The 10,816-nt window shown below is 26.2% G+C and overlaps 1 long non-coding RNA gene across 1 annotated transcript; it reads right to left on the bottom strand.

Annotated features, from left to right (window-relative positions):
- Window positions 1–2,843: 2,843 nt before the first annotated feature.
- On the bottom strand, window positions 2,844–7,304 carry LOC113559077. The gene is made up of 5 exons (XR_003405829.1): window positions 7,170–7,304; window positions 6,841–7,033; window positions 4,977–5,144; window positions 3,465–3,617; window positions 2,844–2,898 (listed from the first exon to the last, which is right to left on the bottom strand). It is a non-coding gene; the product is annotated as an uncharacterized LOC113559077 (long non-coding RNA).
- Between the last annotated feature and the right edge of the window lie 3,512 nt (window positions 7,305–10,816).

Genomic DNA, 10,816 nt, shown 5'->3' on the forward strand with positions numbered 1-10,816 from the left:
ATTCTTGTATGTGTTTCTATACTTAACAATTGGATGTATATTGATAAATAACAAGTCATTTATATGGCTACTCTCCGGTAAATTCCGAATGAGAGTTTTGATAATCTATCAAAACTCGCACACAATCATTAATGCCGGAGAAAGGCCATATAAATGTCTTGTTTTTGACGAATATTACTGTGATATCAGAGATATAATTAAGTGTTGTATGTTTTTCTATACTCAACAATTGGATGTATATTTATAATTAACAAGTTATTTATATGACTAGTCCCCGGTATATTCCGAATGACAGTTTTGATAATCTATCAAAACTCACACACAGAGTCATTATAACCAGAGAAAGGCCATAAAAATGTCTTGTTTTTGACGAATATAACTATGATGTCAGAGATATAATTAAGTGTTGTATGTTTTTCTATACTCAACAATTGGATGTATATTGATAAATAACAAGTCATTTATATGGCTAATCTCCGGTAAATTCCGAATGAGAGTTTTGATAATCTATCAAAACTCGCACACAATCATTAATACCGGAGAAAGGCCATATAAATGTCTTGTTTTTGACGAATATTACTGTGATATCAGAGATATAATTAAGTCTTGTATGTTTTTCAATACTCAACAATTGGATGTATATTGATAAATAACATGTCATTTATATGGCTAGTCTCTGGTATAATCCGAATGAGAGTTTAGATACCCTATCAAAACTCGCACACAATCATTAATACCGGAGAAAGGCCATATAAATGTCTTGTTTTTGACAAATATTACTGTGATGTCAGACATATAATTAATTCTTGTATATTTTTCTATACTCAAAAATTGGATGTATATTGATAAATAACAAGTCATTTATATGGCTAGTCTCTGGTATAATCCAAATGAGAGTTTTGATACCCTATCAAAACTCTTACACAGAGTCATTAATACCGGAGAAAGGCCATATAAATGTCTTGTTTTTGACGAATATTACTGTGATATCAGAGATATAATTAAGTGTTGTATGTTTTTCAATACTCAACAATTGGATGTATATTGATAAATAACATGTCATTTATATGGCTAGTCTCTGGTATAATCCGAATGAGAGTTTTGATACCCTATCAAAACTCTTACACAGAGTCATTAATACCAGAGAAAGGCCATATAAATGTCTTGTTTTTGACGAATATTAGAGTCATGACACACATTTGATTAATTCTTGGTTAATTATTTATACTCGAAAATTGGATGTATTTTGATAATTAACAAGTCATTTATATAGCTACTCTCCGGTATAATCCATATGAGAGATTTGATTATCTATCAAAACTCACACACAGAGTCATTATTACCAGAGAAAGGCCATAAAAATGTCTTGTTTTTGACGAATATAACTATGATGTCAGACATATAATTCATTCTTGTATGTGTTTCTATACTTAACAATTGGATGTATATTGATAAATAACAAGTCATTTATATGGCTACTCTCCGGTAAATTCCGAATGAGAGTTTTGATAATCTATCAAAACTCGCACACAATCATTAATACCGGAGAAAGGCCATATAAATGTCTTGTTTTTGACGAATATAACTATGATGTCAGACATATAATTAATTCTTGTATGTGTTTCTATACTTAACAATTGGATGTATATTGATAAATAACAAGTCATTTATATGGCTAATCTCCGGTAAATTCCGAATGAGAGTTTTGATAATCTATCAAAACTCGCACACAATCATTAATACCGGAGAAAGGCCATATAAATGTCTTGTTTTTGACGAATATTACTGTGATATCAGAGATATAATTAAGTCTTGTATGTTTTGCAATACTCAACAATTGGATGTATATTGATAAATAACATGTCATTTATATGGCTAGTCTCTGGTATAATCCGAATGAGAGTTTTGATACCCTATCAAAACTCTTACACAGTCATTAATACCGTAGAAAGGCCATATAAATGTCTTGTTTTTGACGAATATTATAGTCATGACACACATTTGATTATTTCTTGGTTAATTATTTATACTCGACAATTGGATGTATTTTGATAATTAACAAGTCATTTATATAGCTACTCTCCGGTATAATCCATATGAGAGTTTTGATTATGTATCAAAACTCGCACACAATCATTAATACCGGAGAAAGGCCATATATATGTCTTGTTTTTGACGCATATTAGAGTCATGATATATATTTGATAAATTCTTGGATATTTATTTATACTCAACAAATGACTTGTTAATTATCAATATACATCGATAATTAACATGTCTTTTATATGGTAAGTCTCTGGTATAATCTGAATGACAGTTTTGATAACTTATCAAAACTCGCACCCAAAGTAGTTAATACCGGAGACAGGCCATAAAAATGTCTTGTTTTTGATGAATATTACAGTCATGACACACATTTGATTAATTTATGGATAATAATCTCTAATTAACAATTATATAAATATATAAATATAATATATAAATTATATAAATATTTAACTACCTTAACAATTACAAAATACACAATTACTTTTACTATCTATTAAGATCCACTTAGATTTGCCTTAGGTTTTGAAGATTTGTATCACTGTTTTGATTATTAAATGTTCTTGTTTGAGAAGAATATGATTTATTACAGATAACATATTTCGTTAGATCCTTGACTTTTGTTTGAGGATTAATTTTGAAATCACGACAGAATATTTTTTTTTTCAATGATTTAACCTTGTAATAAATTAGTTTTAATTTTGATTCATTAATTTTAAATCAGAGACTCATTAGTTTTATAATATATTTATATATAGAAATACTTTCTTATATTATAATATCGCCAATGTCTACTTGAAATTATTTGATCTTCACAATTTATTTAAAGTTTTAATATTTTTTTTCTGGTATCTGAAACAATAATTTATATTTGAAATACATATGGCTTTAATAATTATCAGCAAAAATACAACAATTTACAATAATACTTTTATAGCAGTAAACATAAATAATAAAAGTAATATCTAAATTTGTGGTCTTTATATTTTGACTTGGTATTATAGTTTTTACATAAAGTAATAATATAATAGGTATGTGATTTAAAGAAAAATATTAAATATGACATACTCTTACATGTATAACAGAAATTTTATTGAAGGTTTACTCTAATTATCATTCCAAAAAGTAACATGTTTGTCGAGGTAAGATGACATTGCGAAATGTATATTGTAGTGTTGACTTAATTAAGTATATTAATGTAAATTAAAATATTTTAAAATAAATAATACTGGAATACAAAAATGATGTTGTGATATAAAACAAATCAGAAATGTTAAAAAAATGAAAGGCATTTACAATTTATTGAATAGGTATAGGTAGTACTTATCCATAAACAAATATTGAACAGGAAGGGAGAACATAAAATTAAAATAGAAGCAATCAAGTAGACTCAATAAAGCAACCAATAAAATAGTTACCGTTATAAGTAGATTGACAATATCATTGTGATTAAGACTTAATTCATCAATATTTTTTTGTTTGATGGTTGATTTGTAAATCAAGCAATTTATTTTGTAGCTCTTCTTTATTGGCAGAATCCTGAACATTTTAGACTTGTTATTAATTCATACCTATATAAAAAGATGAAAAATAATTTTAAAAAATAAATTAGGAGTTAGTAGTATACAGAAAAAAATAATGTTTATGTTAATAACTAGCTCCGTGGTACTTTGGTTACCCTCAAAAATATTGTTTTGATACTAGAATGATAGCTGATGAGGTTTAACATAGATTTAAAAATTAGCAAAATGTTTAAGAACACATTTGAATTAATTCATTGTATGTAATGAGAAATTAAATAATAGTCGCCTATTTTTTTATTTCAGCATAATTCAATTTTAATACAATAATAATAAGAGCTGATACGTACACCAACTAAGCTAAGCTTGCATCTGTTATATGGAGTTTCTAAATTAATATAATAATATATACATTTTCTTACACAGTTAAAATTGACTTAATTTTCTAGGTACAAAAAAGTTTCCATCAATATTTATATTATCACGTATCAACTTTTTATAATTTGATTGATACACACATTCTCATTAGGGTTGATTTATTTTGTTTTTAATATAATTATTTATGGATTATGGTAAGCCTACAGATTCTAGATATCATTGCTTTTTTTAAACTTAAATTTGTTGTTAAAATGCAATAGAAGATACTAGATTATTAGAATCAAACAGAAATATTATTTTAAACAAAACAAATTTATTTATTTAATGTGATTTCATTTTAACATTAATCTTACAAGCCATTTTTTTATAACAGACATCTATTTACATACTTCATTTATATAAATTGAGAATTGTAAAAATTGTACTAATCCTATATTATTAATAAATTAATAATTATGAAAACCTAAATATTAATACTAGTTATTTAATTTAAATACAACATTTAATTTTATAAAATTCAAAATATTATTTAACAACAGTATAATAATAAATAAATAAAATAATATGTTAAGGAACTTTAAACTATAAAAGAAAAGAAACAACTATAAGGCATATTATTAAAAATATAACCAGGTTAATTTAATAAATACTTTATATCCAACACAATCTACTGCTATTATTTCTTTGTAGTCACTACTTTGAGTAAGTCAATGTAAGTACGTTATAAAAACTTTTATTAAGTACAGATTACATTAAGCGAATGTACTTGATACTCATTGTTGAGGTAATTTGCTACTGAAAAAGTGGTTTATTGATAAACAAACCATCACCCATTTGTCATGTTTTACCGCTTGTTGCTCACCCAAGATTAAAGTTCAATACCTGCTTATACATTTGACAATACTCAATGATAATTTTACTCTCTGTATAGTAAAAACAATTAGTTAAATTGCTTATGTCACATTAAATATTTATCAAATTAATAGTGAGCTAATAGTCCCTTAAACCATGTACCTACTATATCATTTTTACCTTTTGGTTGAGATATATTTTTGATAAGTGTACTTTCTCCTCTGTTTTGTCCAGTCTACAAGTTTCCTGTATTATTATTTCTTTTGTCTTTTTCAAATTGAACTGTTTCTCGTCAGAATCTGAATATGAAGCACCAATTTTATTATCCTTGTCATTTCACAACTGGATCTAAAAAGGTTTTTTGTAAAATCATAAAATATATTGTTATGTTTAATAAAAGAAATATCAAAACAGTTTAAAATTCAAAATATTCTATAATGACTACGAGTCTAATGAATAATGATAAATGAAACATGGTATGTACTACGTACTAATACATTAATTAAAGTTTTGATAATTTTCTACAGCAAGTCCATTATCAAACATAATTAAGTGATAAATTAACCATTCCTATAATTCCTAAACTATATGACCTAATATCTACTATTAAATTTATTAATTTCTCAAGCACCCCTTTATTATTGTGCTAGCTAGTCACGAGTGGGCGAAGTATGTGTTTGTTCGCTGACCAGTAAGAAAATTTGTTTTATGTACATGTATAACGTACCAATGTATATGCAGTGCCGTATTTCCCAGTAAACACTATAAGCTAGTGCTTATTAGGGCGGCAAATAATTTTTAATATTACATTTTTACTATATGTAACTAGAACTAAAATAAATACAACTAATTATAAAATGTTTTTAGACCAACGGGATTGTGGTAATATTTATATTTTATTTCCAATTTCATAATCGTAGAGTTTATTGTCCTATTATATTTTAATAGTACAAGTAAAGAGTTTCAAAAAGTAAACATAGATTTGGGGAAAGTTGTCAAACTCTATAAATCTTTAATTAACTTCATAACATCTACTCAAAATGATAAATGTTTTAATGAATATGTAATTTTGGTAAAAAAAATAAAGAATGAAGAGTACGAGTTTGATAAAGTAAGGACTAAAAACGCAAACTTCAAGCAGACGAGACAAAAGAATACGAAGTCCATATGACTGGAAGTGATAAGTTAAGAATAGAAACATATTTTACCATACTGGACCGAATGAAGAGTGAACTTGAAAAAAGATGCGCTGCCTATATTAATACATTTGACAAATATGACTTTTTGACTAATATAATACTACTTACACCAGAAGAAATAACTCAAAAAGCTAATAAGTTTCAAGAATTTTTTAACAATGATTTAGAAAAATCATTCACTTGTGAATGAGTTCATTTTCGAGCATATCTTCAAAGTATAAATAAAAATATTGATGGAGTTATCAAATTATCAATACACTTACGCAGTAATAATTTAGATACAGTTTTTCCTAACGTAGATATTGCTTTACGAATGCTTTTAAGTATGGCAATAACTAACTGTTCAGCCAAGAGGTCTTTATCTATGTTAAAATGTGTAAAAAATTATTTGAGAGCAAATATGGAGGGGATAAACTAAATTCCTTGGGTTTATTGGCAATTGAAACTGAACTAGTGAACAAAATGGACTTCGATGCTATAATAGATGATTTTACGACTCAAGTTGCGTAGAAAGCCGATGAGTACTACTAGTACTAAACATTAACTATTAAATTTTGAATATAATAATTAACTATTTAAGTATTTATTACAACCATGTTTTAAATATGAATGTATATGTATGCGTTTTTATAACAGCTGTATAATTTTATTTTTCATCATTAAAATTTTAAGTAATAAAGGTAAAAACTATAATTGTATGCTTTAATAACATTTTTTGGGCTAAAAAAATATTTATATTAAAAGGCGGCAATTTATTTAGTGCTTAAAGCGGCTCAATGGTTAAATTCGGCATTATGTATATGTACTACACGTACATGCATAACGTACCAAATTTGTTTACTTACCCACAAGAAGAGCCATCACATATTGCTTGCGATTGTGAGTTACGACTACGATGAATAGTTACAGTTGTTACTTTTGAACTGCTACAGAATAAATTAAAATATGAAGTGTAATCCACGAGGACTATGACATCTGTGCTCTTTGTTATGGACGTACAGATATATAAATACCTCAACAGTCACGGTATAGATAGAACTAGATAAATTATACAGATAAATGTTAGAAATTAGAATAGATTTCTTTCACATAACTATTAACTAAAGAAGTTATTATTATATTCTATGACGATATTCACAGTATCGCGATGCGTGACAAAACTAAAAGAGCATACCTAATTGTTGTGTTTCTAGCCACCGTAGTTGGAAACACAATATAATAATGTAAATAAATCACCTTATTTGCTACACTATTACACCTATGCTGATTTATTTAAGTAAGATACAGATTCAATAAGACATATTTATTTAATAAGTTTTAGTACAGCAAAAGCAAAACGAAAAAGTTAATGAGAAAAGAACATAACCTAACTTATTTTGCTTGATCGGCAAAATCCTAACCGCATTTGTGTTTAATACAAGTACAACAGTGAATAAAGTCTAACCTAAAACGGCTAAAACCTTACCAAACTCACGATCAAACTATCATGTTCAATAGAGGGCATCGCCGATTCTCCTACGCGACGAAAAATCATCTGGTATTCAGACCATGACCGTTTCTATCATTAATCGTTATCACGATATTAATTAGGTATATATAATATTATTCTTAAATCATATACTATACTACTATAATATGTGAGTTATATAAAGTTTTTTGTTTAATTCAAATTTTGTTAAAAAGTTAAAGGTTATTTAAAAATTTTGAAATTTTTGCTAATTCTTAACGATTATAATGAACTTTATATTGGGAATAATGGAAAAAACTCGACGCCTTGCCCTCCGACATATTACGGTAATTACGGTATTATATTACCGTGTAGGTAGTAGATACCTAAATGAAGCAATACTGCAGAAAAGTAAACTTGGATAATATGATGTAAATACTGTTATTGCACACATACATTATTAATAGATATTTTATATTTACATAGAGTAAATAGTAATAATATTTTAGATATAAGTAAATTAGTAATAGTACCTATTTTCAATATTATGCCATTCTTAGAATAACTACCTTCAATATTTACGTACAGTAGAACCTCGATTATCCGAATCTCCGTTATACGAACCCTCTATTATCCGTACTGCAATTAGCATATCCGAACATTAAAACTCGTATCCGCGATTTGGCTGCAGAAAAGCGCGTTACAGCTCATAGTCAAATAAATATCGATGATTTTGTCAAAAAAATATATCAAACATTATACGTTCCTTATGTATGTAATGTATTTCAAATAATGTAATAAAATATTAATGATAATAAATATATATGTACATATTATAATATATTTAACTGTGTTTAAAAATTTTTTTTTTTAATTTCCAATATCCGAACAAGATGCAGTCCCAATTAGTTCGGATAATCGAAGTTCTACTGTATTTACAAAAATAAACAAATCATGATGAGCAGAGATAGCAAATCAAGGAAATAGTAAATTTATTATTACTTCAATTAATATTTAAAATGACAATGGTTACAATAAATTGTAATTTTTAATTAAAACATAAATAGGTAGCACGTCTATTATTTGCTCCACAAATCACTATTTCCCCAAAAAATGTGGGTAATTATCAACAATTGTACTATTGAAGATAGATTTATGTTAACCAAAATTCATCTAAGTTATTCATTGTTTAATTTTAATTGATATGTTATATTTTTAAGGCTTTTCAATGATTATGCATCGTATTTTCGTATAGGAATATAAATATAATGAACCTTCAACGGGTAGGCAACGCTTCCGCTGAAAATCACAACTGGTTATCAATAGATAATGTGACTACACTTTCATTGTACCTTATGGTTTTTATATATATATGTGGAATACGGTAACGATAGTAAAAATAACTAATCAAAGTGGATATAATATATATATGTATATCCACCTTGTATACTATCATGATAGCGTCGATAATATTATTACGTTTTACTATACTGTGTAACAGTGGCTTTACAGAAAGTTACACACGAAGTGTTAGTAACTACAACTAGCTAATGTGATTTGAAATAAAAATTGGTGCACCATGTTATGTGGCAAATATTTTTCTTTATGTATCTTAAACTGTTTATTTTTTTTAAATCTACAACTGTGTATGGAATAGAACCTTTTACAGCAGGTGCAGGTGCAGCTGCTGCTTATTTTGCAGGATACTATAGAAAAGCTTATGATATTTATAATAGTAAATGTCCTACAACATTATTTGATATTGAAAGTAAGGTCAATTTAAACATAAAGTTATGTTTTTTTTACAACTAAAAATAAATAACTACCTACACAGGTTGTAATTTCTTATTTATATCAAATAAGCTTTTAGTGTATTATACTGTTATGATTATTTCTACATATTATCTTAATACCACATACAACTCCAAAGTTTGCTTAATAACCCTGATCGAACCTTGATTTTTTAAATCGAACCGAACCAAATCTAGATACCTAGAATCATTTTAAGTCAAACTCGAACTCTATACTTTTATCATGTACATTGTACCTACCTACAAATTACCATAATTATTAATTACTATTATATTTTAAGTTTTTATATTATAAATAACATTATTATAAATGATACATAACGTACCCGTTATAGCTTATTACTATTATCGCCAATAGTTCTAAATAGGTAATCATTATCAATTTTTATTTTTTTTAAATAACTTTTGAAGAATTGTACAAATATTTGGTTTTGAACTATTGTGGCCAGGTTTGAATTTCAAACAGTTGGACTCGTCACTATTAATAATTGTAAAAACGGTTAATTTATAAATAAACTAAAAGTATTAAAATTTCTGATCGATTATCAATTTGAATTCACTGCATTCAAGATCTATTCTTTTGTTTTAGTTCATGCTCCTAACTTGAAATTATAATTCAATGAATACATAAATATTACAATTGTATACATGATAAAATACTAAGGTTTTGTATTGAAAAAAAATTCTTCTATTTATTTATAATGTGTATTTAGTTTATAAATTTATATCTATTCTATAATTTTATATTGTTCCTATACTATAATTATAAAATATTTTTGTACAGAATTAAAACTTGTCTGGAAGAAAGTTTTTTTGGGCAACATATTGTAACTACATTGTATTATCTACTTTGGAAGGGTAATTTTCTCATCGTAGCAAAAATACACAAACCCATTAGTAATGTGTTTTCAAGGAACGACTGGTTCTGGTAAAAATTATTTAGTCAGAGTTGATTGCTATCATATGTTCAATTCGGAAATGAAAAAAGAAAACTATATCATGTTATTCGTGGGCGATCTTATTTTATTGAAAAATCAAAAATTGATTCTAAAAGGATAATATTTTCTTTAAGTAGTTGTATCTTTAATGTGTAAATAAATTAGTAATTACCTACATTTTTTATGAACATCAAAAGTTCACTTTTTGATGACATCGGATTATTTCATTCTTATTTAATACTGAAGTATGTGCACTTAATATTTATTAATATTTCAGGAACCACTTATACCTATGTGAAATCTGCAATAGAATCATATGGTACTAATTTATTTTTTTTGATGAAGTGGATACTATGCCTATGGATATTAGACCTACTAATATCTATTTTTGAAAACAATGAAGTATTATTTGATTCAAGATAATTTAATTAATTAATTGTTTTATAGGATTTAATGTTATAAATAAATTTGAAAAATTAAGATTTTGTAGGAAATTATACAGCTATAGTAAAAATTTAGTTAAACAAATCATTGAAAATTTTTTTTTAATATTTAAAACATTAAGTTCAAAAGGTTATAACCTAAATTACAAATAATTTATGTGATTAAACTTAATTTTTTGATA

Source organism: Rhopalosiphum maidis, chromosome 3 (assembly GCF_003676215.2).
Source record: "Rhopalosiphum maidis isolate BTI-1 chromosome 3, ASM367621v3, whole genome shotgun sequence".
Classification (NCBI taxonomy): domain Eukaryota; kingdom Metazoa; phylum Arthropoda; class Insecta; order Hemiptera; family Aphididae; genus Rhopalosiphum; species Rhopalosiphum maidis.